Consider the following 22,756-nt stretch of genomic DNA (forward strand, 5'->3'; position numbering starts at 1 on the left):
CTCGGAATATTTAACACTCTGGATAGTCTCCTATCCACTGGAGTCTCTGCAAATTTCTTCGCTTGCCCTTCGAGGGACGCTTCTACCTCACGAAACTCTTCACCGCAAACGCCATTGTCTTGCGTAAAACTCACAAACTTTTTAATGTCTGACAAAAATGGGTTTTAAAAAATTGTCCTTGATTTGGTGTTTTGGAACGAAAGATAGAAGTTCTTCAAAAACTACTGGTAGCTCCATTCCGCCAAGGGTTTGACTGCGTCTTAGTTTTCTCCTAATAGTACATCAAGACAATGCGACAGTTTTCCAAGCTTTTGATTTTTTGATTCTGAATTCTTTTCTCTCAAAGAAATTATTTTGAAAAAAAAAAGACTACTGATGCTATTTTTTTCCTAACAGAGCTCTCTATTTCCAGCTTAGTAGTCTCAACTTTCTCAATCATTTCATTCACTCTATTTATAGCTATTTTTTGGCTGGTCTGTTAGTAATTTTTTTTCAAAGTTCTAACAACCTGCTCAGAAAAAACTCCGTTGTTCAGGAAGCAAACTTTGAGAAAATTGGATTTTATAACAATATCTAGAGGAATTTCTAGGAAAAATACTCTTGAGTTACCAACCCCACATATTTCTTAGTTTCTGATGTGTTTTAAAATCAACTTCTTTTCAACATTACTCCGACTCAGCATTTAACGTAGCGAAATGGAGTAAAAATTCTGCCGGAAATCAGTGCAATGGTTGAGATCTTCACTCAGACTACAGACAACTACATCCGTAAGAAACAAATTTCATTGCTTTGCAAGTTGCTTTTGTCTAGGCTACATTGTTTGTTACCTAATCCTGGTGGAGTTGGCGGTACTGCTTCAGGGCAAAAGCAAACTTCTTTTTCTTCCTGGAGGTTATGAGCTTCAACACCTGGATTACCAATATGCCAGTTCTAGAAAAGGTTCTTGAAAAAATGTGATGTGTTCTCCTTCTCGCATCACACAGTCGCTTAAAACTGGATACTATTTGCTAATCTCGCAGAAATTGCTGATTCTGCAGGGTTTCTAGTTTGATTTTTGTGATGTTAGAGTGCTGATGAACGCATCATGCCACAGTGTCAGACCGTCTGTTTAGTGGAATGCTTGATTCAACAAATATCTGATGCCTTTCGGCTGATTTTGCGCGTAAGTTTTGAATTTGATCCTGATACCGTTATAATGTTAAGTAGCAGATGGCACTTATTGTCAAAAGCAACAAGGATAACAGCAAGGAAAGCCAACGGGCTGCAATATTTTTCATTACGTTCTGTACGTTTTACATTTTGAGGTGAGCTTGTATAGTGGCTCTCCAGTGCTCTAGCCAATCTATTGAATGAAGCAATTGGTTAGTAATAATATAATTCAATTATTAAAATTAACACACAACGTTTTCGTTACAAGTATCATCTTCAGGTTAAAAAGAACTTAAAGTTATTCTATTTACATTCAAAATGATTTCAATTCAATTTATAATCCAAACAGTTAAAATGATGTTTTTCAATTAAAATATTGGAAACTTTAATTTGTTTTTATTTTCAATTTCAAGTTCTTTGTTTTTATTTCAATTTTCTAGTGATTTCTAGTGATTTCGGTAAAGTTTTGGAACACTTCAATATTTTTGATATGATCTAACTGAGAAAACAGAAACTAAAATAAAAATGCCCTTCTCTAACAGTGAGAAAAATTAGCTGATCTGGGGAAACCACAGCAGTACGTGTTAGTACTTTTTTTTCTGCACATCTAGCACAAAACAAAAACATTACAAAAAATGTTCAGCGAATAAATTGTAAGACAGATAAAAATCGAAAACAAACAGCAAGTGGCAAAAGTAGAGGAGTCAAACTAACAGCCTCATTTCTTTTCAACAACACCAGCAAATATTGAATTGTCAGTTATGAATTAATCTCAATTTCAGCAGCAAACGTTTTCAAATGTCAATTTTAAAGTTAGGTTAAAACTTTTTTTGCAGATCAAAAATTTTCTGTTCTAGGATTTCTGATTTTGGCCGCATTTTGTCTTCCCAACGTAATTCACAACTTTGCTCCAACACTAAACATTTTCTTGTGGAGGTTTTTTTTTTGGTTTTGCCATAAACAGAGTAATTTCAATGTTACTCATTTTTGAATAATTTCTATGTTACTCATACCGAAAAATTTCAATGTTACAAATTTTCCTATTTAATGTTATTCATTTAGCCAAACCATCATCAAGGTGTTGACCCACCAGTAAATCTTTCTTCAGGTTTTCTATTATGTTCACAGTAACTCTCCACCTTCCCGGCCAAATACAATTGGATCCCCATCCATTACATTTCCAATAAAACGTTATGTTCCAGCAGGTTCTAATCAAAAGACTTCAGTGTGGTGAGGCAAGATCTTTACTTTTGTGTTTTGATACTATTTTCAAATTAATTAGTTTCCTCAATTGGCTTGCCACTGTATTGTAAAAAATATTTGTTAATCATTAGAACATGTCTTGCTTTTTGCGGCTTCATTGTTTTCACTTGATCTTTCACTGCAATTAAATATCTCATCTAAATTATATCTCACTATTTTGAAGACCAATCATCTTGAAACTGAGTTTTGGTCCAAAGTAAAAAGTCTTCAACCGAATTTGTGCTGTTGTTATCAAAAAAATAAGAGAAATCATGGAGGATAATCAACGCACAGGTAGTCTGTTTTGGCATCTTGAAAGATCCCCTGTATATTTTTCATCTAATGTCTGGTCCACTATTTATGAAAACAATCATCTGAGTTTTGGTCCAGCATGTCTTATTCCTTTCAAGCGCCTAATTTCAAGCGAACCAACTAATTTTTGTGTTAAAAGCCCTATGAATTGTCTTTTGAACTACATTTTTTAAAAGTTGAAGCGACACACAATTGCAGAATCTCTGTATTAATCCTGTGTCAATTGATTTTTGAAACTTTTGACAGATAATTTTGTTTTTTCGTTGCTTATATTTAAAGAAAGGTCAATAAAGCTCACATTTTCGTCAAGGGCCACCTTCTCTAGAGTAAATGGAAGCTTTTGATGTATCAAATTTTCAAATCCTAAATGTGAGCCAATAACTGTGCAAAAAATATCGTGGACATACTTTTTGAACATTGTTTCTCCTCAACTTCACTTGTCTGATGATTTTTGCAGTACGCACAAATCCAAACAGCATCCTGCATATCGGAAAAAAGATATCACAATTTTTTTTAAAAAAATTTGTAAAATTAATTAACAATGTGGTGAAAATGGTAGCTGATATAAAAGGAACAAATCAACAACCACATTGCCCAGAAAAGACAATAATTCAGAATACACCAAGTTGTGTTTTTGTTACTCCTCTTGCAAAAACAATGACATAATCGTTTGATTTTTCGGAAAGTAGAAAAATTGAGCCCGACGAACTCTTATTTAAAAAGCGTTGTTGTAATACTTTTTTTGCTCTGCAAAATACAAAAAGCTATCATCCAACAAACAGACGAAAAAGTTCTCTTCCACCATGAAACATGACAGCAGTCTGTTTAAGTTGATCACAAGAACACTAACTGGTTAGTTTTCTCTAACAATCAAATTGCTTCAGATAAACAATGGGTGACGCGGGAATTTAAAAACTAAATCATTGAGAAACGTAGATACTGAAATTATTCTAAACTGACTCAAAGAACTGATTCTTTTGGGGCAATTAAAAAGTATCAAAACCTTGTAAATACAATTTAAAAATGACTAAATCAACATTCAGGGGAATTTTTATATTTGGTATGTCAAAAATTGGAAGGTTTTTCTGTAAAAATTGGATTGAATAATAGCAGTTCAAAACTCACTGAATATGATAATGAAGATTGGTTAGTTTTTTTCTTATTGATGCAAATTTCATTACCCTTACAAAAAATACAGTTAAAATTTCATTCCCGTTAAAAGCATTCGCTACCAATGTTAGTCCTCTATCCATAAATATCTTTCTTAGTTTCTTAGCGTACCACTTGGCAAATGCCTCCACCTCAAAAGATCTTAAGGTCATGTTGAGGTCTGCCAAATCATGCATTTGTGTACATTTGTCCTCAATTGGATGTTTTGTCCCAGAAGAAAGAAATTTTTCGACAAATACTGGTAGACCTATTTTATCTAGGGATTTTATTGCGTCGTTGTTTTCTCCTGACGGTCAATCTAGACAATGCGACAGATTTTCAAACTTTTGATTCATTCCGTTTGAACTTTTTTCTGCCATAAAGCTTTTTTTCGCACCAGAAAGACTTTTGAGGCCGTTTTTTTTCCTTTAGAGAGCTCCTTATTTCTCACCTTCTAGTCTCCAGCTTTCCCATGAGTCCGCATCCTGGTGCAGTTGACAGTACCGCTTGAGGGAAGCGCAGACTTCTCATTCTTCCTGAAGATAGTATGCTTCGTCACCTATAGGACCAATATGCCAGTGCTGAATAGGTTCTTGAATTTATTTGATGAGTTCTCACTCTGGCATTACTCAAGCGCTTGAAGTTAGCCGCAAATAAATTGTTTTCTAATACTGGTTTCAAGTACTCTGAGTTGCTTAATTCTATCGAATTACTGATTTTTTAGCTGGCTGTGAGCGTATAGGTTTAAGTTTGTTCATGGTACCAATATAATATGGAGTAGCAAATGCCGCTTGCTGTCTTTCGTAACATGGTGAACAGCGTAAAAAATGAACGGGCTGGCTTAAATTCCATTGAGTTGCTAAAGTGTTGCAGTTGTAAAAGCGTCATTGTTTTGTGCCTTTCTTGGGCTTTATCTAAACTATGGTTTGAAATACTTAGTTTTTAAAAAGATAAGGCAATTAATACATTTAATGTGCCAAATATTTCGCCATATCAATCATATTCATGTAAAAAACAAATTTAACTTATTGTATTTCCGGTTAAAATGATATCAATTCAACTGATAAATGAACACCAACATGAAACATTCTTGAAGTACTGTTTATCGTAAAATCCAGTATTCCTGAATTTTAATTTTCTAATTTGTTCTCAATTATTTAAAAATTATTTGTTTTTTGTTTTTTCTAGTGTCTTTCTACCATTTCGGTAACGTTTTGGAACACTTCGAGGAAAAAATATCAGTCGGTAAAAACTAAGACAAACAACAATCAAAAACAAAAAACAAGTGGCAAAAGTAGAGGAGTCAAAGTAACAGCCTCCTTTGTTTTTATCAACGTAAAGATGTGCGAAAAATCTTATCTCTCAATATAGATTTAGTTCTCATTTTTCAGTAAAATTGTCTCACAGATCAAAAAAACTGAAGAGTTTTTTAAGTTTTACTGAGACAGCAATTTAAACAATTCTAAAATAATTTTGATTTGAACTTTTCCATAAAACATTATCATCAACATTTTTTAAACATTTTACACCTTTTATCCCCTCAAGCTGATATGAAAATACCAAAAAAATAAATTTACACGATTGACTGTTATTTTTGCGCTCCTAAAAAATTATCAAAACAAATTATGCAGAATTTTAAAATAGAGCAACAAAAATGCAAAGAAAGGCAAATTCCATTGTGAGAGTTTATTAGTCATTAGAACTGTTCAACTTATTTGCTGCTTTTTCAGTTGGTCTTTCCTGGCAGTTAAATCTCAACTCAATTTTTTCATGTTTTGAAGAGCAAAAATCTGGGTATTGAGTTTTGGTTCAGCATATGTATTTCTTTTCATTAGCTTAATCGAAACCCAACCAACTAATTTTTGCGTTAAAAACCAATTGAATTGTACCTTGATTTAGATTTTTTGTATGCTGAAGCAGCTCATATTTGCGGTAAGTGTAAAGATTCTGTGTCAATTGATGTTTGAGTCCTATGAAGAATAATTTAATTGTTTTTATATCTACGTTGATGTCCATAAAAGCATATTTTCGTCTTCAAGTTTTTTTTAGATAAATTGCAGGTTTTTTGTATTGAATTTCGTGTTTCTAAAAGTTCGTCTGCTTTTAAAACCCTACAAAGAATACCATCGACTTTTTTTGAAATTTTTATCCCCTCAAATTGATATGAAAATAACAGCTAATATGAAAGCTAATTCTACACAATGAACTGAATTTTTTGCACCATTTAAAAATTTTTCTCAACATTGTAAATAGTTAACTAAAATAGAGGATTAAAAACAAAAAAAGAACGAATTTTATTCTGAGCAAATTGGATTGAAAAATAGCAATCCAGACATCAATGGAACCGATGAAAATTTATTAAAGGACGAGACAGAACGTCGATCTGTAACGCTTTAAATAAGAAGTTTCGGCAAAAGTGTTATCAATAGAGAGCAGGTTCAACATAGAACGTTGAGAAAAATAGTAAATTTGGAAGAACACATCTTCAAGTTTTTTACTTTGAGGGCGTCCCAAAAATTTTTGGACAATATAGACAATAAGAACAAGAACATCAAGCCAGGTAGTGACCCAATTCTTGAGGATTGAAATCAAGGAAATACGACAGAGGAACTGGTCCTAAAGATTATAATAAACGCATGCATTAAAGAACAATTTTTGTCAACAACCTTTTAGGATTCACAAATGATACAAATTCAGATAAAAACTCTTTCTGATTTCTATGATTGCCGTTCTTTCTGCATAATGCCAAACTTTGAAAACGTTCCTGAGAAAATTTATTTTGAATCAATTATTAGATTTTTGGAGAATTTTTTTTGATATTTCGCGTTTTTGAACGATAAGCAGTAAGAAACAAAAAAGAAATTTCTATAAAATGAATTGATTTTTTTGTGCTATTTAAAAATTTATCTCAACATTGTAAATAGAAAGCTAAAATAAATGAACAAAAACAAAAAAGAACGAATTTCATTTTGAGGAAATTGGATTGAAAAATAGCAATCCAGACATCAAAAAACTGATAAAGTTTTTAAAAAACAAGACATAACGTCGATTTGTAACGCTTTGAATAAATAATGTGGGCAAAAGTGGTATCAATAGAAGTAGTAGTTAATACAAGAAAATCAAACACTAGAAAAATTTGTCCCGTTCTCCAAACGCTAATCGCGTATGTCGAATAGGGACCAAATTTACTACTTTTTGATTTCCTTGTATTATCTACTACTATACATTTTCTCTATATTCGATCAAAAATCAAACAGAAATCAATTAAAAACAAAAAAATAACAAAAATAAAAAACATCGAAGCAAAATTTACATTTCACTCTTTAAGAGCGATTCACTCTTATTCGGGGTGATCCCCAGTATAAAGATCCCTCTTTTTCGCTCTTAAAGAGTGATTCCCTTTTTTTTTCATATTTTTTTCTATTTTTTTAAACCTTTATTTCAAATTATCTATACTCTTCAATCAATTTATATTTTCTTTTACTTTTTCTATATTTATTCCATTATTAACAAGAAATGATAAAATATCATAATATTTACACCAACTACTTTACTCAGTTTGGACAATAACTAAAGGACTTACAGCTCTAGGACTTTGTCTTTTGTCTAATAAATTTCTACTAAATCTTCTAGTTAATTCTACATCTGGATGTTGTTTATTTAGATGAGCCCGTATCCCATCATATCTCACAACAGAAGTACAATATGGACAATTAACCTTAGCTGAAATACAATTTCTACGTGTATACTTACTCTCATCAAAATCAGTTAGTGGTTTTAAATAATTACATTTATTACAATTTCTAGTTAAGAATTCTGGGCTAAAGTTAAGGTTAGTGTTGGGGTTAGGGTTAAGGCTAGGGTTAGGGTTAGGGTTAGGGTAATGGTTAGGGTCTGAGTTAGAGTTAGAGTCATAGATAGAACTAGAACCAGAACCAGTCTTGGTCGGTCTTGGTTCCTAAATCAATTCAAGAACTAGAACTAGAACTAGAACTAGAACTAGATTCATTTTTTAAAGAACAACCCCATGGAGAAAAATTATTGGCACAAATACCACTTAGTTTTATATTACCACACATACATTTATCAGTTTTATCTTTATGACATGATTCATAATGATATTTTAAACAAGCAATGTTTCCATATTTATAGTTACACTCTAAACATTTTAAAAGCATTTATAATAGGATAAACTATAATATTTACCTAATCGTTTCGCAGATCAGTGAGCGAACTTTGCTCGTGCTTGGTGTAAGGACCTTCGGTCCTGTTACACCAACAAGGCTCGCCCTTCTCCAACGAGCTTTGCAAATAACATTTAGCCCTGGTTTCAATTAAATCTTTAGTATTATCTTTAGATGTGATACACTCTGCTAAATATTTATTCCCTAACGTATTGAGTGTATTAGTTTTACATCTCTTATCTTAAATCAATTCAAGGTCTAATTCTTTTTTATCTCTAACAAAATTCATAATCTTTTCTCTAAATTCTTCATTATTTTCATATAGTCTGGTTAAAAACTTCCCCCCTACATCTTCTTGTAATTTTTTTAAGGGTGTAACAAGTTTACGTGCCCCATTGGCTAAACTATTTTTTAGATCCGTGTAACTGGTTCCCAGATTGGACTTCGTCCATGTTTCACCATCGGTATAATCACTTTGCAAACAGGACTTTGTCCATGTTTCACCATCAGTGTAAGGACCATCGGTCTTGATTGTGTAACAAGGCTTGCCCTTCCCCAACTGGTTCCCAGATCAGTATAATCAATTCTTAGATCAATGTAATGACTTTGCATATCATTTCCCAGATCTTCGCCATATCCAACGTTAACCAAAGTGTTTGCTCTATTCAACATATTGCTTGCACTCATTGCCACGGCTCCAACAGTTTTTATTATTGAATCAGGATAAATATAACTAGTTATAACTAAACCCCAACCATCCTATAATTCCACCAATTTGTGTTAATTGTTTTAAACCTTTTGCTTTAACCATCTTTTTTGTTGAAACATCATTTTGAATTTTAATATCATTTAAAGTAAGAAGTTTATAGAAATAAATTTGATAAATATCATGATTAATGGTATTTCTATCTGTTGCATTTATCATGAGTGGTTTCATATATGCTATTAGTTTATTTATATCTTCTCTTTCTAATTCATCTTTTAAACTAAGAGCTTTTAATCAAGGAAACCAACTCGTGAATCATATATCATTGTTCTATTCCTAATAATAATAATAAAGTATTATCCTTTTTATTATACTTAATTATACCATAACGAAGTTCATCTGACATCCATATGTACGATTATAATGGTTACTATTTAACTCACTAAATATTTTACTAAAGTCATGTTCACATTTATATACCTCATTAAAGTTTTTAAATAGATCATGTCCATTATAAGTTGTTAAATAAATAGTCTCACAACTCATTCTTGCTGTATTAATTATTTGAGCTGGTTTATGGCACATTACAATCATTTGAATATTATAATGTCTACCTTCTGTAAAATAATAAGCTATATCCTTATTTAACTTATCACCCATATCATCCAGTACTATTACACAATTTTGAAATTTATGCATATTATTTTTTGTGATCATATTCATATCATATTTATTAAAACCAGTATAAAAAATATTGGACTCAGGATCTATCCAGTCTCTGTCATCTTTACACACTATAACCATATGTTTAGCTTGGTCTTGGTTTTGGTTTTGGTTTTGGTCTTGGTTTTGGACTGATTATAATTTTAAGTATTGTCTAATAAAATATGTTTTCCCTGTGCCAGCCAGTTCCACCATAAACAATAGTATGTAATGGTGGCTTTTCATATTCAAATCTAACTAGACTCCTATTCATAAATCCACCAAAGCTTTCTTCTAGTTTTGTGTATTTACTCGGTATTGAATCATATATTATAAAACAAAATCAAATTATTAAAAATAAAATAAAAACTACACTACCCGTCTCCATTTTTTTATATAAAATATAGACTTGGTTTAGACTTTGACTTATTAAATTTATCATATAAAAATGCTTATCCTAACTTTTGAGGAATTCAATAATAAATTTAATTTTGATAATAGTGCTATGAGTGATATCAGAATAAAAGATATAGGAAAAGATATAAGTCTAACACCAATTGAAATAGTAATGAGAGATCAGACTCCAGATAGTATCAATGACAACAACTCCAACATTATTTTAAATTTACATCCAACTGATGGTACACATTGGGTATTAGTTATAAGAAGAGAAGGTGGTCCTGTGTATTACTTTGATAGTTTTGGTGTGGAGACCCCGCCATTATTTTTTGAAGAAAACATTGTTCTAGGCTCTAATGAGAGAATACAACAATATGATTAATGCTATTGTGGGTCTTATTGTTTATATATGATCTAACTTATTGATAGAGGATTTAGAATTAAAAGTGCTTTGAATATTCTAGTTAATCAATGTAAATATCCAGGAAAAAATAATGAGTGTTTTTGTTTAGGTTGTAATGTTAATGATGATGATTAGGATAATGTTAATATTAATGATAATGATAATGATCTACGAAGTAGCATTGCTAATAATGATAATGATAAAGATAATGATAATGTTAATGATAATGATAATGATAATGATAATAATAATGATAATGATAATGATAATGATAATGATAATTATAATGTTAATGATAATGATAATGTTAATGTTAATGTTAATGATAATAATGTTGGAAATGATAATGTTAATGATAATAATAATGATAATGATAATGATAATGATCATGTTAATGATAATGTTAATGATAAAGACAATTATATATATCTATTTGATGAAAAACATGGCGAAGCATCGGTGGATCCGGTTCCCGGATGGACGAAGTCCCATCAAAAGGGTAAGCCTAACAATAATTCCCCTACTAATGATATCTCTGTTAATATAAATGATGATCTACAATCATGGCTAAATGATGATAATATAATTCCCAGATAACTTCAGATGTATAATATCTGGTCCTAGTGAATGTGGTAAGACATTCTTATTAAAAAAAAACTAATTCTAGCTAGTATATATTTTGATAAGCTAGACATCATTGGACCTACTGATGATCAATACAATGGATTAGAGAGAATAAAACCAAAAGCAAATATTGAGTTTGTTAAAGACATAAAAGATTTACCATCTCCTGATAAACTACCCAAAGATTTAAAAGAAAAAAAAAGAAAAACATTGTTAATTCCTTTGAGTATGAACTATAAAATACAGAATATAGTTTAAAGGCAATGTAGTGTTAAGAAGTATAAATGAAACAAACGTCTCATATTGTGAAAGTTTAAAATTGTATTAAATTTACAATGTGCTAAAATATCGACAAATTAAGAGAGATGAATTATAATTGAGAAAAATTTTTAAAAATGCTTATTCTACAATTAACATTTTCGAGAAAAGAGAAAATTTAAAAAATGCTAATCCTCCAATTAACATTACATAGAAGACTAAAAGACGCCCTAAAACTAAATCAAATTAACATTGAACTTGAAAGATTTGAGATTAGAATTCAATTCAGAAACCGTTGGGTCTTTTAGAAACTCATTCCAGAAATGATTTTTTATTGTAGTTTTGAGAGCCCGCTTTTTAGGGATATTCCGCCTCAAGGTGAAAAGCAAATCGTTATACCAGTCAATTGCTTTTTTTGAAAAACAGTTTTGCATTATATTTGTTTTTTGGTTTGCTCCAAATGACAGCTTGTTTGTACGGTCATTCATTTTAGCACTTAGGGTGGCTAACTTGAGTTTATCGAAAGCTGGTAGATCTGCTTTTAGAAGCTTTATAAAATATATATTAACCCGATACTTTATGAGGTATTCTACTGGTAAGATTTTGTGTTTGACCTTGAGATCAGTGGTCCTGTCAAATTTGTTTCTATTGAAACATGCCTTTATTCCTCAGTTCAATTGTTTATTTAGAGTTACTCGAAGTGATTTTTTAAGACCTGAGAACAGAACAATTGGGTAATGCAGATGACTTAAAACAAGAGCGTTCAGTAAAGCAGATCTAGTTTTTTCAGGAAATATATTTTTGATGGAGTAAATGACCTTTATGCCAACAGCCATTTTTCTTAGTATTTTTTTTATTTCTTCATCGAAAGAAAGATTACAGTCAATATGAACTCCCAAGTATTTCACAACTTTTTTCTCGAGAACTGTACATCCGTTAACAACTATTTTTTCGATTTTGTTTCTTTTAGGGGCTCCAAAAATAATGAATTCGCTTTTGCTTTCTTTTACATTTAACTCATTTTTCCTGAAAAAGAGAATGAGGTTAGCAAAACTTTTTTAAGATGTAACTTTGATTCAGAAATTGTTTTTCCACTGCAAAAGATAAAAGTATCGTCAGAGTACTGGATTATATTAGAATTCACATCAGTATCATCTTTCATATCATTTACATATATGTTGAAAAGCAGTGGACCCAGCACAGTGCCTTGTGGTACTCCACGGTTAAGTGCTATCCAATTTGGTTCATACTTCGAGAATTTGACTTTTTGCAAACGGTTTTCTAGATAAGATTTTAGAATTGTATTTGCTTGTGCACTAAAACCTAAAAGTTTAGTTTTGTGCAGAAGAGTAGGATGTGATATCGAATCAAAAGCTTTAGATAGGTCTAAAAAAGCTCCTGTGACGATGTTTTTTTTTATTGAGATCATATTTGATTTTTTCAGTGCAATATAAAAGAGCATCTGTAGTTGACACTTTTTTTCTGTATCCAAACTGTGTTGTTGCGAGCAACTTACTCTTCTCTAAATAAGCTAATATTTGATCTCGAAGAAGGATTTTGAAAGTTTTAGCTAGAGCTCCAGTAAGCGAAATTGGTCGATAATTTATCGGATCTTCAGGATCATCTTTCTTGAAAAGAGGCAACACGTGGGCACGCTTAAGGTGGTCAGGAAAGCATTGTTCAGTTAAGAATTGGTTAAGCAAAAAACAGAGAGGTTCAGCTATGTGTTCTCTTGCATCTTTTAAAGCCCAAGCTGGAATGAGTGATGGACCCAACGGTTTTTTAACATTTAAATTGTTGAGAAACTAATGATATTCGATGATGTTAGAGCCAAAGAACCAGTTATTAATGAATACTTTTGTAGAGGTAGACATAATAATTGCAATATGATATATCTTAATCAAAACCTGTTCTCTCTGGATAGGCAGAGTGTTAGAGAGAACTGTAATCTATTTATTTTATTTGAACAGAGAGGTATGGTCTTGGCATCGATATATCAAGATTTCTTTAATAATATTGAACTTAGTTAAAGTGATTTTGCTAATCTGTGTAATAAGGTATGGAAAGAGCCTTGTAATTATATTGTCATTGATAAAACTAAAAATAAAAATATTAATAGTAAACTAAGAATTAATTGGGATCTGAGAGTATTATAAATTAATTATTATTGTACAATTTGATGTTTCACTTGGTTCGCCTGCTTCACTTGGTTTCCATGCTTCACTTGGTTTCTTTCTCCTAAATTTTTCTTTGTCACATAGTCTACAATAGAATTGTTTAAATCTATATTTAGAAATATAATTAAACAACTTACAATTTCTACATGTTAGATTTTGATTAAGATTATTATAATGTTCTAGAAAATGATCATGCTTATCTCTATATGTTATAACCCTATTACATACAAAACATTGATATGGTTTACCCTGACACCAATTACAAATCCGATTCCAGGACTTATTTTTACATTCATCGCATTTAATACCAAACTTTTTTATTTTTTTTAAGGGGGAAATATTAGTTCAAGTATGTTATGATTATTAGGAAATAGGAATTTCTTAGTCTTGGTCTAAGTCTTGGTCTAAGTCTAAGTCTAAGTCTAAGTCTTGATCTAAGTCTAAGTCCAAGTCTAGGTCTAAGTCTAAGTCTAGGTCTAGTTCTAGGTCTAGTTCTAGGTCTAAGTCTAAGTCTAAGTCTAGGTCTAGGTCTAACTGTTAACACAATTGGGGCTTCGCCCAGCTTACTATGTTAGATGCAAAGTAAAACTTAATACATCCCCATTAAAATCTATAGGTCTTCCATGCGCGTTTTTAATATGAAATTCAATATATTCTATTCTATCTTCAGTTACATTTTGATAGAAGATATTTGTTGGTATAATATTTATCAAGTAACCTGGTGGTTCTGTTAGATTAAATGTATATAGTATGTCTGTATCTTTACCATTATCTTTAGCTCCAGATAAAATATTGCAATGAATGTTAAAAGTATTGAAACCCACAATATCAACAAATTTCTGAGATGTATATTTACCTTTTTTATGTACTACTTTCCTAAATCCTAGTATGGAGGCTATTGAGTTTTCTACATCAAAGCTAAGTGCTCCTTGTTTGATTACCATTTTAGATTTCATCGTATTCTTATCAAGTTCTATTATAACAATATCATCAGTTTCTTCTTTTATTAATTCTGCTATGTCAGTTAACTTATATGCTCCCAATGTAATAGTTGAATATAATAAAGGGATTGCTTTATAGTTATAATTAAGAATTATACTTGGTTATAATAATGATATACACAAAAGTAAGATTATAAAATATTTGAACGAAATAATCTGGCAACAATGAATACAATCAATACTAACATTAATATCATACTCAATAGAGAAGAGAATCATTTAAATTTGCATGATTCATATCTGGAGATAGAGTTTGTTGTATCAGATGATGCTGGTGGTGTATTTGCTAATGATGCAATATCAGATTAGTTAATTATTGTATGATGGCATGATTTAGTTCAATTAAGCTTGAAACTAGTGGTGGTAGGACTGTTGAATATATAGATCATTTCCATCCCAATCTATTGATGTATAAGTTATTAACTAATACTGATGATGAATATGAGAGTGCTTTGTTAGCAATCAAGGTAATAGGGATAGTAATCTTAAAGGTGACCATATTGCTGCACAACGATGTCATATGTATATGATGATTAAGATGAGTGATCTATTTGGTTTCGTAAATGATTTAGAAAAGATTGTATATGGTTTAGGACTTAAACTAATATTGAAAAGAAAAAATAATGATAGAGCTCTATTTAGAGTTAATGCTAATCCTGGTGCAATTTCTAATAATGGTAATATAGATATTAGAGATATATCAAGGTGTGTGCACAGTATTGATCCTAGTAATGACAATAGAATTATTGTACAAAAGGGTTCAAGTAAAAAGAATAATGCAGACTTAAGCTATTATGAAAGAAAGACATTTTATAAGAATGTACCCAATGCTACTAACGTCCTGTTTGATCTAGGTATGGAAAATGGTATGGAAAGAGCTCAATATATAATAGTTGGTTTTGAAAGTAATAAAGTTAATGAACAAACTCATGATGCAAGTATATTTCATATATTGAATGTTACTGAATGTTTTTGAAGATTGGTAGTGAGTTTTATCTTGACGATAGAATGAATATAAATTATGGTACCAATAATTATAATGAGGCTTTTAAAGAGATTGTTAGCTTTAATAAAGATTATAATGGGCTACTGATAATATAAAACCATATATAAATCATAGAACATTTAAAAGTAGTTATAGAGTATATGTATTTGATACTGGATATCAAGGTGATCAAATAGGCCCACAATCAATACAACTTAATTTTAAATTTAGTGCTGCAGTTGCCGATGCTATATGTCATGCGCTAGTATTAATTAGAAAGGTTATTAGTGTTAATAGCGTTGGTAATAAGATGGTTGATTTTATGTCATAGACATAGTCTTAGTTATAATTAAGTCATAGTTATAATAAATGATATACTTTTTGACTTAACCAATGACTAAACAAGGACTAAATCAAAGATAATCAAACTATTTCCTACTAGTCTTAACAAAATTTTAGCGTAAACAGTATCCAGTTTCTCTTTATTATCTAAAGTCAATCCCTTAGCTTCAAGTTCAGTTTTAGGTTTTGGCTTAATCTTAGCCCTAGGTAGTGGTTTAGCATTAGGTTTCGAGCTTCGCTCGCGAGAGGAGCCCATAGGCTTAATAACAACAAAATGATTATACTGTTTAACTTCCATTATTTTTTATATATAGAAATGAGTCTTTTAAACAAGTTGAAAACTAATTTATTTTGTGTTGGTGGTAGACATTAAAGTGGTACTAATAATATTCACGGTTTTAACTCAGCTAAAGAAACTAAAATGATAAAAGGTAATTGTGTTATATGTAGAAGGAACAAATCAATGACAGTATCTGATGCAACAATAGAAGCTGAGGGATAGAAAGATTTCTTCAAAAGTGTTGGTAAAGCTGCAGTTAACTTTGGAAAGAAAGTTGTTAATAATCCAGTAAGAGCATTAGAAATAGCAAGTAAAATAGGAAGTGCAGCTGCATCTAGAAACCCTGGAGCTGCTTTATCAGCCACACCTGTTTTAATTAAATTTGCAACTACTGGTGAAGATATAAAGGTAGTACAAAGAGGAAGAAGTTTATATGTAGGTGTAAAGAAAAGATAATTATTTGATTATGATTATGATTATATTATGTTTATGATTATGTCTATGAGTATGATTGTATTATGTTTATCATTATGATTATGTTTTTATTTATATTATGTCTATGATTATCGATAAATGTTCATACGAATATTATTATTACTAAACATACTATTATTACTAAACACTATTAACTTTAGTTTTAAAAAAACTCAACTTGTTTTTCCTGTTCTTCTTATATTCTTCATATACCTTCAATAATTCATTATATTCATCATTATCTATTTTAATATCGTTCATTGATTTAGTATATAGTTTATTAAACTTGTCACTAAACTGTTTACTTAAAATATACATTTGAGAATACTTTATGATTTTATTTCCTATTTTAGTATTATTTGTTTTTGATAGTGAACCACAAGCAGTTGCCGTAGCAAAAGCTGTTGGTATAGAGTAAGGTAATCCTATACCTGTTAATGCAACTGATGTTGATGTTGCAGTTGTTGCTATAGATGATAATACTTTTTCTGTTATCTCAGCTTTGTTAATATAGTTCTTATATCTACTTAACTTCTTATTATAGATATTAGTTTCAGTTTCAAATTATTTTCTAATATCTTTTATAATGTTAATATTGTTATTGAAAATATCATTAGCTAAGATTTTTTCATTTATCAATCTTTCTGATACTGATGTCAAATCTGGATATAGTAATCTCTCACTCGGTGCTGTTGGATTGGTCATGGACTCCGTCATAGCTTTACTTATTTTAATTAGTAAAAATTCTTTCTAATTCTTTCATTATTTCTTCTTGTTTAAAACCATAATGCTTCTCTAACTTTTCTTGCTCTTTATTATCAAGTATTTTACCTTGTAAAAATATAGCAATTATATATTGTACTATTGTCCTTTTATTCTTTATAAGTGCTTCATCAACGGCAAAATTAGTCTTTTTATTAATTGCTTTAAATTCTTTTAGACCCGTAGCAAACAAATCATCTAAATGTATGTTAGTAATATTCTGATTAAATTTATTATTATCAAATTCTTGTTTTAATTGATTATAATTAGAGATAGTATCGGCAGCAACTTTATTACAAAACTTAACAGTATTTGTGACCTCATTTGCTGATTTGATAATTTCTTTGATTAGCTCTTCATTATCTTGTGTTTCATTTAGTTGTAATTTTTTAGTTGTATCTTTATCAAAGTCAACCTTTCTTAGCTCAGTTATGTTTCTACTTAAAATGTCTATTTTATTAGAAGAGGATAATAAGTTATTGTCCCAATACTCTTCATTAATAACATCCTTTTCATCTGTAGGAGGATGTAAATTCGTATCCTTCATATCAATATTATCATTATCTTCTAGGATTAACCCACGAGCCTTACTTTGTGTTAAGTTGTTTCCATTCCCCATATGATCCGAGAAGGGGGTTCCCCGGTGTTTCGCTTGGTTAAATCTAATTCTTGTCATTATTTATATTAAGAAATAAATCCGGCTTGCCGGCTTAGGACCGTAGGTCTATCTGCGAAGCAGGTTCCCTGATCTACTTCGTAGCTGACCGTAGGTCTATAGTTAATGATTCTAAAACTTTCTTCTTAGATTCGAAGTCAAACTCGGATTTTAATAGTTCATGTTCATAATACTTAACTTCTATTATTTCACCATTAATATCTTCTATTTTATATGTTGGTGGTTGTGTTTTTAAAACCTTATTAACTTTAAATAGTTCTCTATTCAATTAGAAGTGTATCCCTTAGAGAAGATATTACGTTTATCTGCATTTCTAACATAATCACCAACTTTAAGTTTAGGTTTAATATTCCTGTAAATGAATGAGTATTTAACCTTATCGGGATTATTTGAAGCATCGACTGGTGTCATATTAATTGTTGAATGAGTGTTATTGTTATATTTTATGACTGCATCATTTAGTATATTTACCCAATTACCATCACCATTGATGAACATTGGTTTATTAATTATGTGTAATAATGTTCTATTGAATCTCTCTATAAACACAACCTTTAAATCACTATAAGTAGAATATAGTTTTGTTTCATGATCTTTAATTAAGGATTTAAATGTTTTATTGTAAAACTCACTACCTCTATCTACCCATAACTTTTCTGGTTTTCGACTTTCAGAGCCACCCTGTGGACCTTCTGATAGGATTGTTTTAAAACAATTAGTTATAGATAAACCAGATTTATTCGTTAATGGAATAGCCCATGCATATTTTGTGAGTATATCTATAACTGCTAATATATATTTATAATTATTATTGTATTTATTTAGAGATGACTTATCAATTAAATCAGCTAACCATGTTTCAATTTTACACAATGGTTTTATTCTTTCTCTTCTAAACTTTGTTATTTGAGGACTGAATACTTCTTTAGCTAATAGTTGTTGTTGTTTTCCCATCATTAATTATTTACCATAGTTAAAAAAATTATCTAGTTGCTCTTTAAGCAATTATTATCTATTAATAATATTCATAGATAATAATTGCTTAGATATATCTAGCATTTCATCATATAATCCATCATGACCAGCTTTTGTTTCTAGTATTAATAATTCTAGTCTTTCTATTAAACTATTTGGGTCCACGTAGTGGTGGCAGTTGGGGTACCAAGGACTTCGTCACTTCCCTGATCGGGAGTGCCATTTAATCCACTACCCTATACATCATCTTTTACCCCTATTATACATTTTGTTGCTCTATATCTAGCACTTTTCTTATCCCCTTTTCCTAAATCATATTTAATATCAAATAAAAACTTTTTAATTTTGTTTTCATCTTCCTCGATTTCACCATATTTTATATTTCGGTTAGTAAGAAAGTTTATAAACACATCTGAAAATTCATATATATTATCCTCAACTATAAATGCATTTTCTCGGTAAATTAGTTTAACAACGTTTATTTCAAATTCACCAATATCTAAATTTCCGAACATTAACTTTAATTATGGGTCAGATTAAACTGACATTAAATTAATGATATTCAGCAATATCTAAGTTTCCGAGTTTCCGAACATTAACTTTAATTAAGGGTTAGATTGAACTGACATTAAATTAATAATTTGAGCTGTGTCTTTATCTACAAACATTCCGGGATTATCTAGAGCTTTCTCTACAGCTTCACCATTGGACTTCATTAATGCTTCATTAAACTGGGAGCCAGCTTGCTGTATCATCTTTGCTTGTTTATCTAACTCTTGATTTTCCAATCTATTGCTCCTAATGTTTGTTCACTTAACGCTAGATTGTGTTCATTATGAGCTAGCCATGTTTCATTGTTTGCATTTAGTGTTTTAGTTAAGGGATCAAATAACTCTTATATTTCACCATCATATTCCTGTTGTTTTAATTTATCTTCTAATCTATTTCTTCTGTTTTGTTTTTCTAGATTATTTAATTCTATAAGTCTTTCTAGTTTAGTCATTTTTTATAAATATAATAAATCATTATATAGTGTAATTGCAGCAATGATTAACTTTTTATCATCACTAATGGTTAGCTCTTTAATATTATTTATGAATGATTCTAATGATTCTTTACTACATCTAACCCTAATTTTAATAATAGCTCTATTTGAGTAGTATTAATCTTTTTTATTAAATCTCTTTTGAATAGATATAGATTTTCATCATGAGAATAACTTTTTTTATTGTTTACATAAAATTTTTTATCATCAAAAAAATATAAACTAATCTTACTTGTTTTTGTTGTTGTCATGCTATCCCAACTTTTTGTATTCTGCATTCATCTACTGTTCTCTCTGTATTATTCATTAATGCATCATATTACTCCTCATGTTTAGCATTATTATGCTTCTTTATTCCTTTTTCTTTAGTATTCTTAGGGCTATCTTTAAAACTATAAATCTTAGTTGTTAAGACTATAAATTCCTCAATAATCTTCTTACCCAGCTCGTGCTTAAACTTGCCGGGGACTTTATTAGTTTTTATAGGTATGTCTAGATTACTTAAGTCCATATGCTGATCATTAACCTTACCTTCACTATAACTTAATACGAAACTGTCCGAATCCATATAGTGAAGTGTTAGATTTTTGAGGGAGTGTTTTTGAATGTTATAGAACACATCAAACATATTTAATTTGCTAAGTTCGAGTATTGTTACTCCTACATATACAGGTGAACTATATTCTATTTTTTCTCTATATATTGTATTTGGCTATAATCTCTATATCTAGTTATATTCTTAAATGTTGGTTTACTTACACTTTTCATTATCTTTTCTTCGTCATGCAAGAACATGCTTTGAAAGAAGTGAAGACGATTCATGCACATTCTTCCATATAGAGAGTTATTCATTATTTTCCTTACATCCTTTTCTGCTGCAGTCTTAGCTGTTGCTCTTTTATTTGTTTTGTTTTGTATATAATCTCTAAATATATAATCTTGTTTAAATTTAATTACTCTATATATTTTTTTCACTTTTACCCCCATCTTAACATAGAACTTTAGCATCCTATAATGAACCATATATTCTGTTTTGTTGTTTTGGTCGTAGATTAATCTCTCTGATCTTGCCTTGCCTCCATCTCCTTCTCTGTAACCTAATTCAGTATCATTTATCTTTCTCTTATTATGCATTAGTGCTAACTGTTCTGTTCTCTCTTTACATTCATTAGTATAATCAATATCACAAACTATATAGTAACCATGATCACTATCATCTGGAGTATTTAGTATGTTGTTTAATTTTATACTAGTAATTAGCTCGAAATCCTTATAAGGTAGCTTTTGCATCATTGCATAGCCGTATAGGTTGTTTACGTCTATGTATCATATGTTTCTATTATTATTACTAATATATCTACCACCCATTATTCCACATATACCACATCTTTTTGCTCCAACAAAATCATCTAGCAATTGTTTATCTTGTAATGTATCTAATGTGACACCGCTTGAGACATTAACCAACAATCAAAACTATAACCTGGGAGACTTACATAGTGTAGTGGATTGAGCTTGAATTCTTTTATACTTGATTTACCATATTCATTCATGCAATGGTCTAATATTTCCACATCATTCTGTAAAAACTCTATAGTTAGATCTGTACCAGTTTTATTACTGTTTTCATTATTAAAGTTATCCCACTTCTTCTTGTGTTGGTAATTTATTATGTAGTGAGGATTAGAAGTCTTCTATTTTTATATTACCTGTAACTTCTTGGTAGGTAGCTTTGCTATCCTTGGTAGTGGAACTACCATACGATTTCGTCGTGTTGCCCAATTGGTTTGAATCAAAACCAAAGTATTCATATGGATATAATGTTTTAGGTTTACATCCGTATATCTTTGCCATTTGATCTAGAGGCATAGCTAAGATGTTATAACTATCTAAGAATTTAAGACAACCAATGCTAAACATCTTAGACTTACCAGCAGCTAGTGGTCTGTTATCTACTCTTCTTTTATCATTATTCTGTCTGAAGAGTTCACTGTATAGTAGGTTGAAGTCATAGCCAGAGCCATTATGGAATATTACTGAAATGAAGTTTTGTTGTTTGTATCTTAGATTACATATTTTACATACTGGTCCTCTTTATTTACCGTTTTCATGACAATTATCTCTTACTTTATTAATACAGTAAGTTTTATTGCAGATATGACAAGTGTTATTAGTTTCATGATGTATTTTATTTTCTTCATTGAATATCATTTGTTTGTTGCGCTTGAAGTTATTCTCAGTTTCTATTTCTAATAGATCACTAGCAAATCTTTTGATGCAGCCTAGACCGAAGTATTATTAGAAATTACCCTGCCAGGTGTAACCCACAGCTATTGGAATAGGTTCAGCTATTACATATTTTCAATCATTAGTTGAGACTTCAACAATGCAACCTTCTATATCGGCAGTTATAATATTTTTTATATTCTGACGTTTGTGTTCATTTATAAAAGTAATTTGTTTTTTCTTAGGACAAACAATCTCTTGTTTGAATGAGATGTTGCATTCGTGTTTATCATATTTAATTTGTGAGTTAAACCAATAGGTACTTTTATTTGGGCGATCTAACAGGGTTTCTATATTTTTTATTAGGGCACAGTGTTCTATTTGTCCATTACTCCAAACCAGTATTCTTACATCTTTTCTATCTTCATTAATATCATCCATCGGTTTCAGCAATTCTACTTCACCTTCACCAGAGGTAGTGTATAACCAAATATTAATATTGTATAATTTCTGTATTCTTAATATATAGCCGAAGTCATCTTCATGTTGTTGTCTTATTTCAATTAGTTTATCTACATATTTACTTTCTCTAGTTGTATTAACTATGACTGGATGTAACCATGCGGTGATAGTTAGTTGCAAGCAGTTATATTTATAACTTCGTATATTTAATATCGATTTAGAG

The 22,756-nt window shown here is 30.3% G+C and overlaps 1 protein-coding gene across 2 annotated transcripts in view; it reads left to right on the top strand.

The window, feature by feature from the left end:
* Positions 1 to 22,756, top strand: part of LOC142350892 (polyadenylate-binding protein 2-B-like) — a 442,128-nt gene that overhangs the window by 248,104 nt on the left and 171,268 nt on the right. Inside the window, exon 1 of one of the 2 annotated variants that reach the window (XM_075402895.1) lies at positions 9,869 to 9,879. The exons of the other annotated variant lie outside the window; for it this stretch is intronic. The gene's annotated coding sequence lies outside the window, so the exon portion shown is untranslated. Of the gene's footprint in view, positions 1 to 9,868; positions 9,880 to 22,756 lie in introns of those variants that run through there. 2 annotated transcript variants of the gene reach the window in all.

Source organism: Convolutriloba macropyga, chromosome 12 (assembly GCF_964194025.1).
Source record: "Convolutriloba macropyga chromosome 12, txConMacr16.3, whole genome shotgun sequence".
In the NCBI taxonomy this organism is placed as follows: domain Eukaryota; kingdom Metazoa; phylum Xenacoelomorpha; order Acoela; family Convolutidae; genus Convolutriloba; species Convolutriloba macropyga.